Raw genomic sequence first — 12,875 nt, forward strand, 5'->3', positions numbered from 1 at the left:
TACAGGTTGGAACAAAATAAACTAATACCATCTTTATTTTAAGTGTAGTTGTTTCATTCCCCCTTTGTAAGAATAATTTTTCAAAACATGCCTCTATGTGCAAAGTGGGTTTAAAAACATAAAACGTGATTTGGACAGGGGAAATGGGTTTTGGTTTAGACACAAATACATATGATTTAAAAAAAATCGTCTTGTGATCGCACATACTTCTTTTTGTGCCTCTAAAACATCCTTGTTTGTCTTTCCAGAACAGACATATGATGTCATAACTGTCGGAGCACCGGCCTCTCACTGCCAGGGTTTCTAAAAATGGCGTTCTGAGGAAGCTCATCCAGAAGTTTGAGGAAGCAAAGAAACAGTAAGTTGAGAGTAAAGTCGGGCGTCACATTAGGGCTGGGCGATATGGCCTAAAATCCATTTCGCGGTATAATTTGAAGCACGTGCGGTAAAGATATATATCGCGAAATATTCTTTTCTTCTGTATAACATATTTTCCACACTATATGACACTTAATTAATTTTGTGCCTATGTATGAATTCTGGTTGTGCTTACTGACCTCGAACCGATTTTGGCGTGCAGAAATCTGTTAAAAAATGTTTTAGTACAACTTTGGTAAGCTGCACTGCTTGATGGATTGTCAGAGCATTACGGCTGCCGTAGTGAGGAGCTTCACGGAGTAATCTGGGTCCAAAACTCCGTGGGCTTCAGCTCCCAAAGTCAAACGAACACTGAGAGTTAAAAACGGTCTAAATTCTTTCATCTTTAATGAAATCATCAACCTTGCTGCTTTACCAGGTGTAACAATTAAGTTTAACATCCATGAATCAATGAAAACAGAATTTATTAAATTTAACGGAGTTACAAGTTAACAGGAAGTTAGCTTGCTAGTTTCCATCTAAACATTTCATACCATGTTCTGACTGAGAGATTTTTTAAACTAATTAAAACGTACAGCTCTGCTACCACTTCCAACATAAATGAAGACAGAAAACTAAACAGCAGTGGCGTTTGCAGGGTTACTGAAGTTGGACTACCTGGTATATAATGTTGTGCTACGTGATTGCTAGCGACACAGCTTTGTTAGCATAACATTAGCACAGTGAAGCTGGAGGATGAACGCCAGCTTCACTTTTTTCCACTTGATAAAAGTTAACGTGAGGGATTCTGGTGTTTAGGGACAAATGCAATCGCATAGCGATGACCTCTGCTCCTGTTTTGGGTTTTTATATTTTGCTTTATTCGTCTTGTGATTTGTATTTAAACAGTCGTTTTTGGTCATCTTGTTTCTTCAATTTCTGCATTAATACTTCAGTTCCCATTTTATGGCTTCCTCTTAGTTTTGCTTTTGTTACTTTTCCAATCAGCGTAAATGAGGAGGAATGGTGAGTCCTTGCACTGCTTTGCTTGTTTTCATTTGACTGAACTAACTTCATTAGAGTTATTTGATATTGTATTTTGCACTATCCTACTGTATATTACTGTAATAGTAGTATTCTTATTGTATATATGGTATATCTTATTCCTCTGTTCCTCTGTCTCTCTTGCTGCATTGAGTATGTGTATGACTAAAGAATTTCCCTCGGGATAAATAAAGTTCTTCTTATCTTATCCTTAAGATTTGTACAACAAAGTATTTTCAGTTTTAAGCTGGAAGAATGGGGTTTTGCACAGCTTATCATGTTAATGCAAGAAAAAAAGGGCACGTAGCGCATCGGTGATGTGTTCACTAATATAGAACTAAAATGTGTGTTAGCTTAAAATGAGCAAATCCTTTGTCACAAAGTTGTATATGAATACTGCTCATTGTATAAATTCAGTCATTTTAAAGTCTATCAAAAACATGTTTCTGTGCTTGGAAAGTCAAATCCTGACAATATTAATGAGACGTTTCTAAAATTCTTCTACACAGATGGTCTGAATTTGTGAAGCGAGTGGTATCGCTCTCCGTCCCCGGCATTTATCGAAGTCGGCTCCTCGTTGTTTTTTCTAAGCCACGATTAGGCTCATTGAGAGCAGGCATGTGCATGCAGACAGTGTTTGTTTTTACATCTGGTGGGTAACGTCCCTCCCTATATTTTTGGAACAGTACCTCTGAAGCTTGATTTAGATTTCTGCAGGAAATTTACGTTCTAACTTCAGATGTAACACCTCTTAACACTAAACCGGTCCATTCCACGCTAGTGATGTGCGATACCACTGATTTCCTTTCCGATCCGATACCAAGTAATATTCAGGGTGGTATCGACAATACTGATCCGATACCGATACTTTATACAAAAACGTATTTTATTTATTGTATCTCAAATTATAGCGTCATAATAATTTACAGGACATCAGATTACTTGTTCTTATCACTTAATAATGCAGAGTTCATCATATAGAAATAAAAAAAACTGAAGTTGTGCGCTATTTGAACACCTTGCCTGCCTGCAGCACTAAAGGACTCCATGAGAGACGTCTGTCTCGCCCTAGCAGCACCTGTCCCTCTCATCCTCTTCAGTTCGTCTTAACATACACTCCTCATATTCTGTGATATGATTTACTCTGAGGTGTTTGACAAGGTTAGTGATGTTGCCACAACCATACATGCCAACACTCCCGATTTTTCCGGGAGAATCCCGGAGCCACCATTCTCCCGAATTTCCACCTGGACAACAAAATTGAAAAACCATATTGCAGCCAATTCCAGTTTCCAACAATGGCGGCAGCTACTTAGTTTTAATATTACTCTTATTTCTCTTTCTGGGTCGCAAAAAAACAAACAACTTTTAACATGTTTTCAGGTGAGAATGTAGCTGTGTAAACTTCAAATATCTGAGCCGATCGACACATCGTTTTCAAACCCCCGCTGCCTTTCGCTACTCGGGTTAAACATGATATATAAGTCACTTTGATAACTTAAAAATGTTATTGTTTGGCTTTTTCAGTGTTTTATTTGTTCGTGAGTAAATCGGTTTGGCTGAGATTAAAGTTATTAGATTCGATTAAATTAAATTTAACTTTATTAATACCTCGGGAGGGTTCCAACGGGGTTTTCACACAGCTGAATAAACGTCAAACAGAAAACTAATTAAAGAAAGTGTGAGACGGTCGAGAGTTTACGCCAGCGCCCGGTTATATTTTAGATAGCAAGGAGCAGACGGCAGTTCCACTCCACCGAGGGAACTCATGACGTACTACCCGGCTTTCTTTAGACCGTGAAGGGCGGGTCCTCAGGTGGAAGCAGACTCTGAATTTCGACACCCCCGCTGTTTCCGGGCCGGCTAATAATAACGGTGACATTTAAGGTATTTTATCCAATAAATAAACATTGTAAAATGTATTTATCACCCCCGCCCCCCCCAACAGCCCTTTTGAATGTCTCCCTAATTCTGAGGTCTCACGGTTGGGAAAGTATAGCCACAACACCTCAATGTTGGAGCACTTTTTTGCCACATGTATCGCAAACCACGTCTCAGCTGTTTGTGGAGGAAAAATACGTTCGCACAATTACGCTCAGCCATTGTTGTGACATTTATACAGCCGTATTTTGCACATGACTATGAAAGGGGGAAGAGGAAGTAGTTCCTTTGAATGTAGACAATCCGAATGTTATAGTTTCTCTCCACTGTGTTGCTGTTAATGATAAACTACAAATTTACCCTAAATTACTAAAAAATATCGATATTTTAATGTGAGAATCGATTCTAGAACATAAATGACTGGTATCGGAGGAATCGATATTTCAGGATCGATCCGCACATCACTATTCCACGCTGTTGTTTCCAGTTACAGCGTATATTTCCCGTTGAAGCATATTTCAGGCATAAGACAGAAACATTACAAAAATATACACCTGCAGGCCACTCTAATGTCTTTATTTGACTAAATGCACTAAATTACTGCCACAAGCTTTTGAACACATGTACCTAATAAAGTGGCTGGTGAGTGTAAGAGTATCCTCAGTCCCAGCTCGGATACAGATGTGTCTGTGTGTCTTTGTTCCCTGCAGTAGTGCCCTCTCCAGCTCAGTCATATGAGACTGAGCTGGAGAGGGCACATGCCTGCTCTCAATAAAGCCAAATATTTCAAAATTTCATTTTGAGGCATTTTAAAAATGAATGTGTTTGAGTTTCATTGCTCCAAAGCAATGTTTTCATATAAGCAAGATAACAACCAGTTTGCAACCATGTAAGTACAGTCCTCTATTGTGAACAGACGTGTTGGCAATCTGTCTGCGTTTATAAATTAGACAACAGTTATTTGCAAATCTTCATCAATCTGCCTGAGAGTGATTGCAGTCGGTCTGAGTTGGACTGCAACTGTTTTGAGTCAGGTTGCCTCCAAGGAGGCAGTTTATTATTTTCCTTTCCTAGTTGGACAGATGGCTGTTGTTTTGTTTTTACTGTAGTGTGCTGGGCCATTAATGGCTCAGGGGCTGCAGCGTATCCGCGCCAACACCTAAGGCCAACGTGGAATCACCGGTCAGACTAACATAAAGAAAAAATCTGTTAAATTACACATTTGTATTCATTAAGTCACAGACAATGAAAACAAGCAGAAATCAAGATGTAATATTTTTATAATTTTATTGATGTTAAATTAAAGTTCCAGCATAGTTATGTTATCAGTGCAAGTCACTTCAATCTGTATAGCACCAAAGGAAACAATGGTGTTTTCAAGGTGCTTCACACTGTAAGGTAACAACTTACAGTATTAAAAAGAAAACCCCAAAAGAACAAACCCCTCTGAGCAAGCACGAGGCGACAGTGGGAAGGAAAAACTCCCTTTTAAGAGGAAGAAACCTTCGACAGAACCAGGCTCAGGGCGGGGTGGCCATCTGCCGCGACCATTCCTGGGGATTTCAAAAATGACTTGATCTGATCTAAATGTAAAACTAGCTCATTTAAAGTGTCCAGTGAGTTTTAGAAAATATTTTGCTGTTGATATCACGATGTCACTATAAAGTGGAAACTTTGTTTCTTCCCTTACACCTCCCAAAAAATGCCCGCACCGATGAGAAGCACTTAGATATGCAACTTGGTTCTGTGAATATCTTTCTTTTGAAAGTTTTAACAATATCTTCATCAAGATCTTGGAAGTTTAATTGCCAGAATGTCACCATAACCGCTGCATGCTTCCATCTTTTACAGAGGGATTTGAAAACCCTCTCGCTGAGTTTCTTGAACTTCTCTGGTGGGATTTTGTCGTATCCGGCCCTGATTTCAGTCCAGATTTTCATGGTAAGCCGGTTGGAGATAGCTTCAGCACTTTCAATGCTGAAGACTGTGCCTGATTTTTTTGCAACCTGGGAAATCAGTCCTTCCACAAAGATTTCCACTGAAAGTCTGCATCTTTCTTTCTTTTCATATGATTCCAGTCTATCAGTAACTGTTACTGCCAACAGGTGTTCTTGGAATACTGAAGTAGTTATGATATTAAATATTGGTTGTTCCATTAAATTCATTGAATCCTCCTCCCCACTCCTCCCCATTTTCAATGATATTAGTGACAATTTATGTAATTTGTCACAAATATCAGTGAAAATCGCATTAGCAATGCAGTCAAAATAATTCTGCACTTTTCGGTCTAAATGCAAATCCATCCCCTTGAATTTGTCCAAGAGTAGATCCAACAAACGTTTTTGGTGAGAATGAGGGCACTTTAAAAGTTTACCAAGCTTTGAAAGCACAGCCTGAATTAATGTCTCTAACCATCTTTCAAAGTCTAAGGTTTTTTCAGGTGGCTCACAGTCTACAGAAGATCTGTGATGCTGTATCTTTTTATATGACTCCGTTTGACTTATGTTTGTTAACGGTGGGATGCTGGCTTCATGTTCAACACAGGATTTCTGCTGCTGGGGATCTGGAATTGGATTGTTTTCTGGTTTTGCAGCACTGTGTTGGTCAGCATTTTGACAGCTTTCTTCTGTGTTAGCTGTTTCTTGGCTGTTAGCATCTATATTCTGTGCTGTATCAAACTCCTGCTCAGCAGAATCGTCCAAAAATTTCACACGTGACAAAACCGTTTTGCCAGTAGTGGTGTGGACAGAACAGTTTTCATGTACAGGGGAGTTCTGGGAAGACCTCAGTGGTGATACTGCTACTGACTGTGCACACAGGTCCATTACGTCCTCTACAAAACCTACAAGCCGCTTAGCGGTGAAGCAATCCGGATAGCCTGAGATAAGCTCTCCCCACTGCTTGTTCGAAAAACTACTGAACAAGTTATTCAAGAGGGATACCAAAGCATGTACTGTAGAATTATCCCCATTGGTCTGAACTGTTTCATCATTTGTCATTGTGTTACAGTTCGAGCTTGCCATTTCACTTTTTTGTTTTTTATGTCTAAAATGTTGTTTTGTGTTAAACTCCGTGTTTGAACGTTTAAAGCGCTGCTGTCCCGCTGTGTGAATGCGTTTCAACTGAACAGCCAGGTCTATATATAAGGTCGGTTTAAGGTGACGTTACAAAGAAACGTCACCAGTCAAAGGACTGGCCCGGCTCGTCATAACGAAAGGGGCGGGACAAATCTGTTGCTTAGCAACTGAAAAAAAGGCACACCGCGCTGAATGCTACATCCGTCCTGCGACGGTACACCGCCTCCGCACCACCGTTTAAACATGAAGTGTGGATGTTAGAAGATCCCAAATATGGTGAGCTACTGGAAAATTACTCACGTTTTTGTTCTTGAGAGTGAGCGATAATAAGCGACATTTTATTGAGAAATTACAGTAGTCTGTCTGTTTCTCTTCATAGCTCTTTTCAAAACACGGTTACCTTTGGTTTGTTTGGCTCGCAGCTTAAAACGTAGTTTTGTGGAGGTAAATACAGACGACACGAGAGCTCTCGATAAACACTGCTCATTTATTACTCATCACCACAGAACTGAACACTTTCCCTCCAAAACACAGCAACAACACTTCCTGAGAACTGGGTGTGAGTGGAGCCCTCCAGTGGTCCACCACAGTTTCAGTGTTTTTTTCGCCTTCTGTGATTAATTCTGGTTTGCCTGCTTTATGGAGCTCGAACCAAGGCAAAATTGAAGTATCAGTATTTAAATGTAAATAGACTCAAACTAGGAGTGGATCAAAGGGGGTCCTTTCAGGTGCCAAATCTCCACTGCTAACATTTTATGCATGTTTAGCTTAATTGTAGAAAAGGTGCTTGTAATAATGTTTGGGTGAATAGGTGAATGAGGCATGTTGTATAAAGCGCTTTTTAATGCACGAGCAAAATACAAAAACCCTATATAAAAAGCGGTCAGTTTACCATTTATGTATTTGTTCCATTGAACGCTTCTGTGAACATCACTTTGATACTTGTTCAAATAAAAAATTTGAATCGATTAGTTGTTTTCTCAACATTTATTAATCGACTATATGCAGAAAACTGTGACACTGTGGAACCCTTATTGCCGTTGTTGCCCTGAGGCAACAGACCAATTTCAATAGCATCAATAGAGGGTTAAAATAATTTAAGGAAAAATGAATTCAAATGATTTTCTGTAACTACAAAAATGACCTAAATAAGACAGAAGTACACATTCATTTTTATCGTTTTGTCAACAACAGGGCACATGAGGTTTGTTCAGTATTTGTTGTGTCTACAAGGCTCAGGCGCCCCCATGAAGTGTCTTATTTGTATAGTTGAAAGCATTATAAAGGAACGCAAAACTAAATTACATATAATTATAATTCTTGGCACTTTCTGGTGTGTGTGAGTTAGTGTTTCTCTTTTATGATTTGTGGGTCCAGCATCAAATTTAGAATCCTTCCCATCACACATGAGGTCTTGAATAATCATCTTATTTTAAAGACCTCGTAGTTTGATAGTTTGCTCTCAGACTGTGGGCTTCCTTGTGGTTTTTAGGATATTTAGAAGTAGAAGGGGATCATCCTTCTGTGGAACCAGCTCCCAGTTTGAATGCAGGAGACGGACACTATCTCTACTTTTAAGATTAAGTTTCAAAGTTACCTTTTTGCCAACGCATATAGCTAGGGCTGAATCAGGTGACCATGAATCCTCCCTTAGTTACCCTGGGACTACCCTGCTGGGGGATTCCCACCATGTGTTTATACACCTCTCTGCATTCAATAATTAGTTCTTGTTCATCTCTGGCTCTCGTCCACAGTGTGTCTTTTGTCCCCTTTTTCGTCTCCTCATCCCCAAAGGGTCGCAGCGGGCTGCCCCTCCCTGACCGTGGTTCTGCCAGAGGGTGCTTCCTGTTAAAAGTGAGTTGTTCCTTCCCACTGTATTGAGGTTTTTTCTTTTTAATTGTAGACTTTCTACCTTACAATCTATACCACCTCGAGGAGACTGTTGTTGTGATTCAGCTCTGCATAAATACAATTAAATCGAATTAAGTGGGTTCAGCTGTTTTGTGAAATAAATGTGAGTGACATGGTAAGTAATAGCCTGCATGTAACTCATGGTAAGAAGAGCAATATCGCCCCCTCCTGGTTCAACCTTTTTTTCTTTGCAGTAATCGTTCCAATAATAATACATATGCACTAACCTCATGCTTGCTGTTAACAATAGCCTAAAGACACAAAATCAAGTTTAGTTTTTTCCTTAAGTTTATGTTTTTTTTTATATGGTTGGCATTTATTTTGTTTCTTTTTAATAATTATATTGATTCTATTGATTGTTTGCCAAGCACTGAGGTCTCTGCTTAGACTGTGCTACTGGGATCACTGATTTAAAAATGAGGCAAAAGCACCAAAGTTGTGCTCAAAAATAGTACAGTGAGCTACAAGCTGTTGCTGTAGTAATTCTAACACACTTATTGTTTTTAAATACATACATGTTTAGTTCTTTTAAACCTAATTATATATTTTTTTTTTGCAAAAGTGTCACCTAAACACCCAAATATACGTAATTCAAAACTTACTTTAATTATTACCCATTTGGCTGGTAACATGGACCCAGTCTGATGGATAGTTACTGAACAGATAGTCTTTTCTTTAAAGGCTGCATTCAGAGCAAATCATTGTAAAAACAAGACAAGTCAATAAAAAACAAGTAATAACTATAATACTAAACTACAATAGAGAGAAAATCCAGTAAATATAATTATATTATGTAAAAAATATACAAATATTTACCTCTAATTTAAAAAGACATTACAAGGGTACTAGTTTCATTTTAATCTCAACATAATCTAAATTGACACTAAATCAGTTTAAATATTACAGCTGAAGGTGATTTTAATAAATGTACTGCTGCTTGACTTTGTTTTACTACTGCAGTATAATTTATCATGTACAAAAGCTCCAAATGTTGTTTCTCTGACTTAATGTTCTGATGACGTTTGTGTTACTTTGCAGGAAATAGTCAGGACCCAGATGAACCTGTGCTGGAATTCAGTGTGGGTGAGTAATATGAGCATTTATGAAGGCTGTCCATGACCTGTAATTAAATTTAGCGTCATTAGTGCCACTCATTGCAAGTGACAGTGCACATGCTTTCAGCATGGAGTCTGCTCTTATGGTAGCAAAATAAATTCAGAAAATCTCCATCAAAAAGCAGCTCAGCAGCAGAAATATATATGGTCAGCTGGTTGTGAGTTAATGAGCATGTGAAATCAGTGTGAACATTTTGAAACAACAACTCTCCAACCTCGTAATTGTAAGACTGCCTGTGCAGCCACAGGAGCCTTCAGAGAGTCTTCCTGCTTGTCTCTTGGGTTGATTTGCTCGTGTTTTCTCACCCAGTCAATGACTGTAAAAGGGCTGGACTAATTGGAGGCAGGTGTAATTGATTGCACTGATATGCTAGTCTACTTATAGCCCACATTACAAACACTGCTGTGTTATTTTGTCTCTCAGTGCAGGTATGTAATGTGACAAAACCTCTAATGATCTGATATGTTTGGGATGGATGGGCTGTGAATTATATAGTGTATTGTCTTATTTTGTCGCTCTGTGCAGGCTTTCTACTTACAGGGTGGTGGGTCTCAGAGGACAATTGCTACCCCTGTTGAAGTGAACAACGTGTGGAGTGCAACTGGCTTTGTGGCATAGCTGGCTCTGGCCTTGGACTGTGTGTTTTTACTTTGTACCTAAATGGGACACTGGACTTTTTTAAATATTATTCATTGTGTTTATAAATAAAATTTTAGAATTTTATTGACTGTCATCTTTTTGCCCACGGTGGAGACGGTTGGTCAGACCTAGAATCTGTGTGTGTGTGTGTGTGTGTGTGTGTAACATCAACAGGGTTTTGCATAAAAGAGTGTGAGCAGGTCAAAAGGTCAATTCATTTATTGTAGTTTTATGGCAGCACCCTCTAGTGGCCTTGAAGCAAACAGTCTCCTAACTAAGCCATGGCATCTCTGGTCTCTCCTACTTTTGTGTGCTCTGCTGGAGGAGCAGCATTGGATCTAGTGATACTGAGTAAGCTGATTAGGACAGGCCTGGAGAAATGTGGTTTGCATGAAGTATCAGGAAAAAAACAACCTTGTATTGTAAAATAATAATACACGAATAATAAATACTTTTCATGACATTCAGATTTCTGGACTCACGAGTTCATAGAACATTAATGTTACGAAACATTGAGAAGTCTTAAAACTACATTGTATACTTATTATTTATTTACTTTAATCAGATTTGACTGGTATTTTTAAACATTAAGTTTTTGTTCCTTCAACTATTGTATTTAAGCTTATGACTCACTCACAGTATGTTTATATAACTGCCTAAAAAACGGTGAGGATGTGGCCGCAGTGGCTGAGAAGCAAGAACTTTGCTTTTTCTTTTTCTTTTTTCTTTTTTTTTTTTAATTGGGAAGCATAAATGAACCTACCAGAAAACCCTGCACGAAGGAGCCATATTTGTTTTTTGTGTGTGCATAAGATGACGCTTTAGTATTATTACACATATGATAAGGATGTTAGCATGCAACACACAAACTCAAGTGGTGTTGCCAAGATAGTTGCTGACTGGCAAGAAACTTCTAGAAGAAATCTGGTGACAGTCCAAAGCACAAATTAGATATTCACTGAGATATTCAACATCTCTTTATCTCAGTCGGTGATCCCCACATGCTTCAAAGAGTCCATCATTGTTCCTGTCCCGAAGAAACCCCACCCTGCTTCTCTCAATGACTATCGCCCTGTAGCCCTCACCTCAGTAGTGATGAAATGCTTTGAACGCCTGGTCAGAGACTTCATCATTTCTTCACTACCAGACACACTGGACCCACTACAGTTCGCTTACCGTCCAAATCGTTCCACAGACGATGCCATCTCTCATCTCCTCCACACATCACTCACTCACTTGGACACTAGAAGGGGGAATTATGTTAAAATGCTCTTCATAGACTACAGCTCTGCATTTAACACCATAATTCCCTCCACACTCACCACCAAGCTGGAGCATCTGGGACTCAGCTCATCTATGTGTCAGTGGATCTCCAACTTCCTAACTGGCAGACCACAGGCAGTAAGGATGGGCGGACATGTCTCAGCCTCCACCACTCTCAGCACTGGAGCCCCCCAGGGGTGTGTTCTGAGCCCCCTGCTGTACTCTTTGTACACATATGACTGTGTGGCCACTACCAGCTCCACCACCATCATCAAGTTTGCTGACGACACCGTCGTGGTGGGCCTGATCTCTGATAACAACGAGACGGCCTACCTGAAGGAGATTAGGAATCTGGAGAACTGGTGCCAGAGGAACAACCTCCTTCTAAACGTCAGTAAGACAAAGGAGCTGATAGTGGACTTCAGCACTAAGCAGGAGAGGAACTACCAGACCCCCGTCATCAACGAGTGCCCAGTGGAGAGAGTGGACAGCTTCAAATACCTCGGAGTTCACATCACGCAGGACCTGTCATGGTCCTGTCACATCAACACCGTGGTGAAAAAGGCCCGACAGCGTCTCTACCACCTCAGACGCTTGAGAGACTTCCAACTGCCCTCCAAGGTGCTCAGGAACTTTTACTCGTGCACCATAGAGAGCATCCTGGCGGGAAACATCTTAACCTGGTTCGGGAACAGCACCATGCAGGACAGACGAGCTCTACAGAGGGTTGTGCGGTCAGCTGAGCGCACCATCCGCTCCGAGCTCCCTGACCTGCACTCAATCTACAGCAGGCGGTGCTGGACCAAGGCCAGGAAGATGGTGAAGGACCTCAGCCATCCCAACAACAGACTGTTCTCTCTGTTGAGGTCAGGAAAGCGATTCCGCTCCCTGAAGACCAACACAGAGAGACTGAGGAGGAGATTCTTCCCGCAGGCGATACGGTCTCTCAATCACACCACCACACAGTACTGACCCACACATGTGGTTCTTACACACACACTGGACTTTCTGGACTTTGGTTTTGCACAACACTGGTCACTATATTCTTCATTTCCGGTTAATACTTGTACAGCTGCTGTTATTGTGTATATATTTATTTATATTTAGATTTCTTCATACATTCTTATATAGTTCTATATTGTGTATTGTGTATTTTGTTGTACAGTTATTTTATTTTCAACTTTAATTTATATACACTCAACAAAAATATAAACGCAACACCTTTGTTACTGCTCCTATTCCCCATGGGATGGACGTAGAGACCTAAAATTCATTCCAGATACACAATATAACCATCCCTCCCAAACAGTGGTCACAAATCAGTCCAAATGTGTGGTAGTGGGCACATCTGCTATATTGAGATAATCCATCCCACCTCGCAGGTGTGCCACATCAGGATGCTGATCTGACATCATGAGTAGTGCACAGGTGTACCTCAGACTGCCCACAACAAAAGGCCACCCTGGAATGTGCAGTTTTTTGCGCTATTGGGGGTCTGGGGACCCAGAACCGGTCAGTATCTGGTGTGACCACCATTTGCCTCATGCAGTGCAACACATCGTCGCATGGAGTCTATCAGATTGTCAA

General features: G+C 40.2%; 1 long non-coding RNA gene across 2 annotated transcripts; it reads left to right on the forward strand.

Annotated features, from left to right (window-relative positions):
- The first annotated feature begins 258 nt into the window (after positions 1–258).
- On the forward strand, positions 259–10,676 carry LOC308397499. 2 transcript variants are annotated; one of them, XR_013971787.1, is made up of 4 exons: positions 259–358; positions 8,114–8,213; positions 9,309–9,353; positions 9,912–10,676. It is a non-coding gene; the product is annotated as an uncharacterized lncRNA (long non-coding RNA). The 2 variants fall into 2 exon arrangements; XR_013971788.1 differs by lacking the exon at positions 259–358 and having other exon boundaries at positions 7,592–8,213.
- The last annotated feature ends 2,199 nt before the right edge of the window (positions 10,677–12,875 follow it).

Source organism: Rhamphochromis sp. 'chilingali' (assembly GCF_963969265.1).
Source record: "Rhamphochromis sp. 'chilingali' genome assembly, chromosome: 5".
NCBI lineage: Eukaryota > Metazoa > Chordata > Actinopteri > Cichliformes > Cichlidae > Rhamphochromis > Rhamphochromis sp. 'chilingali'.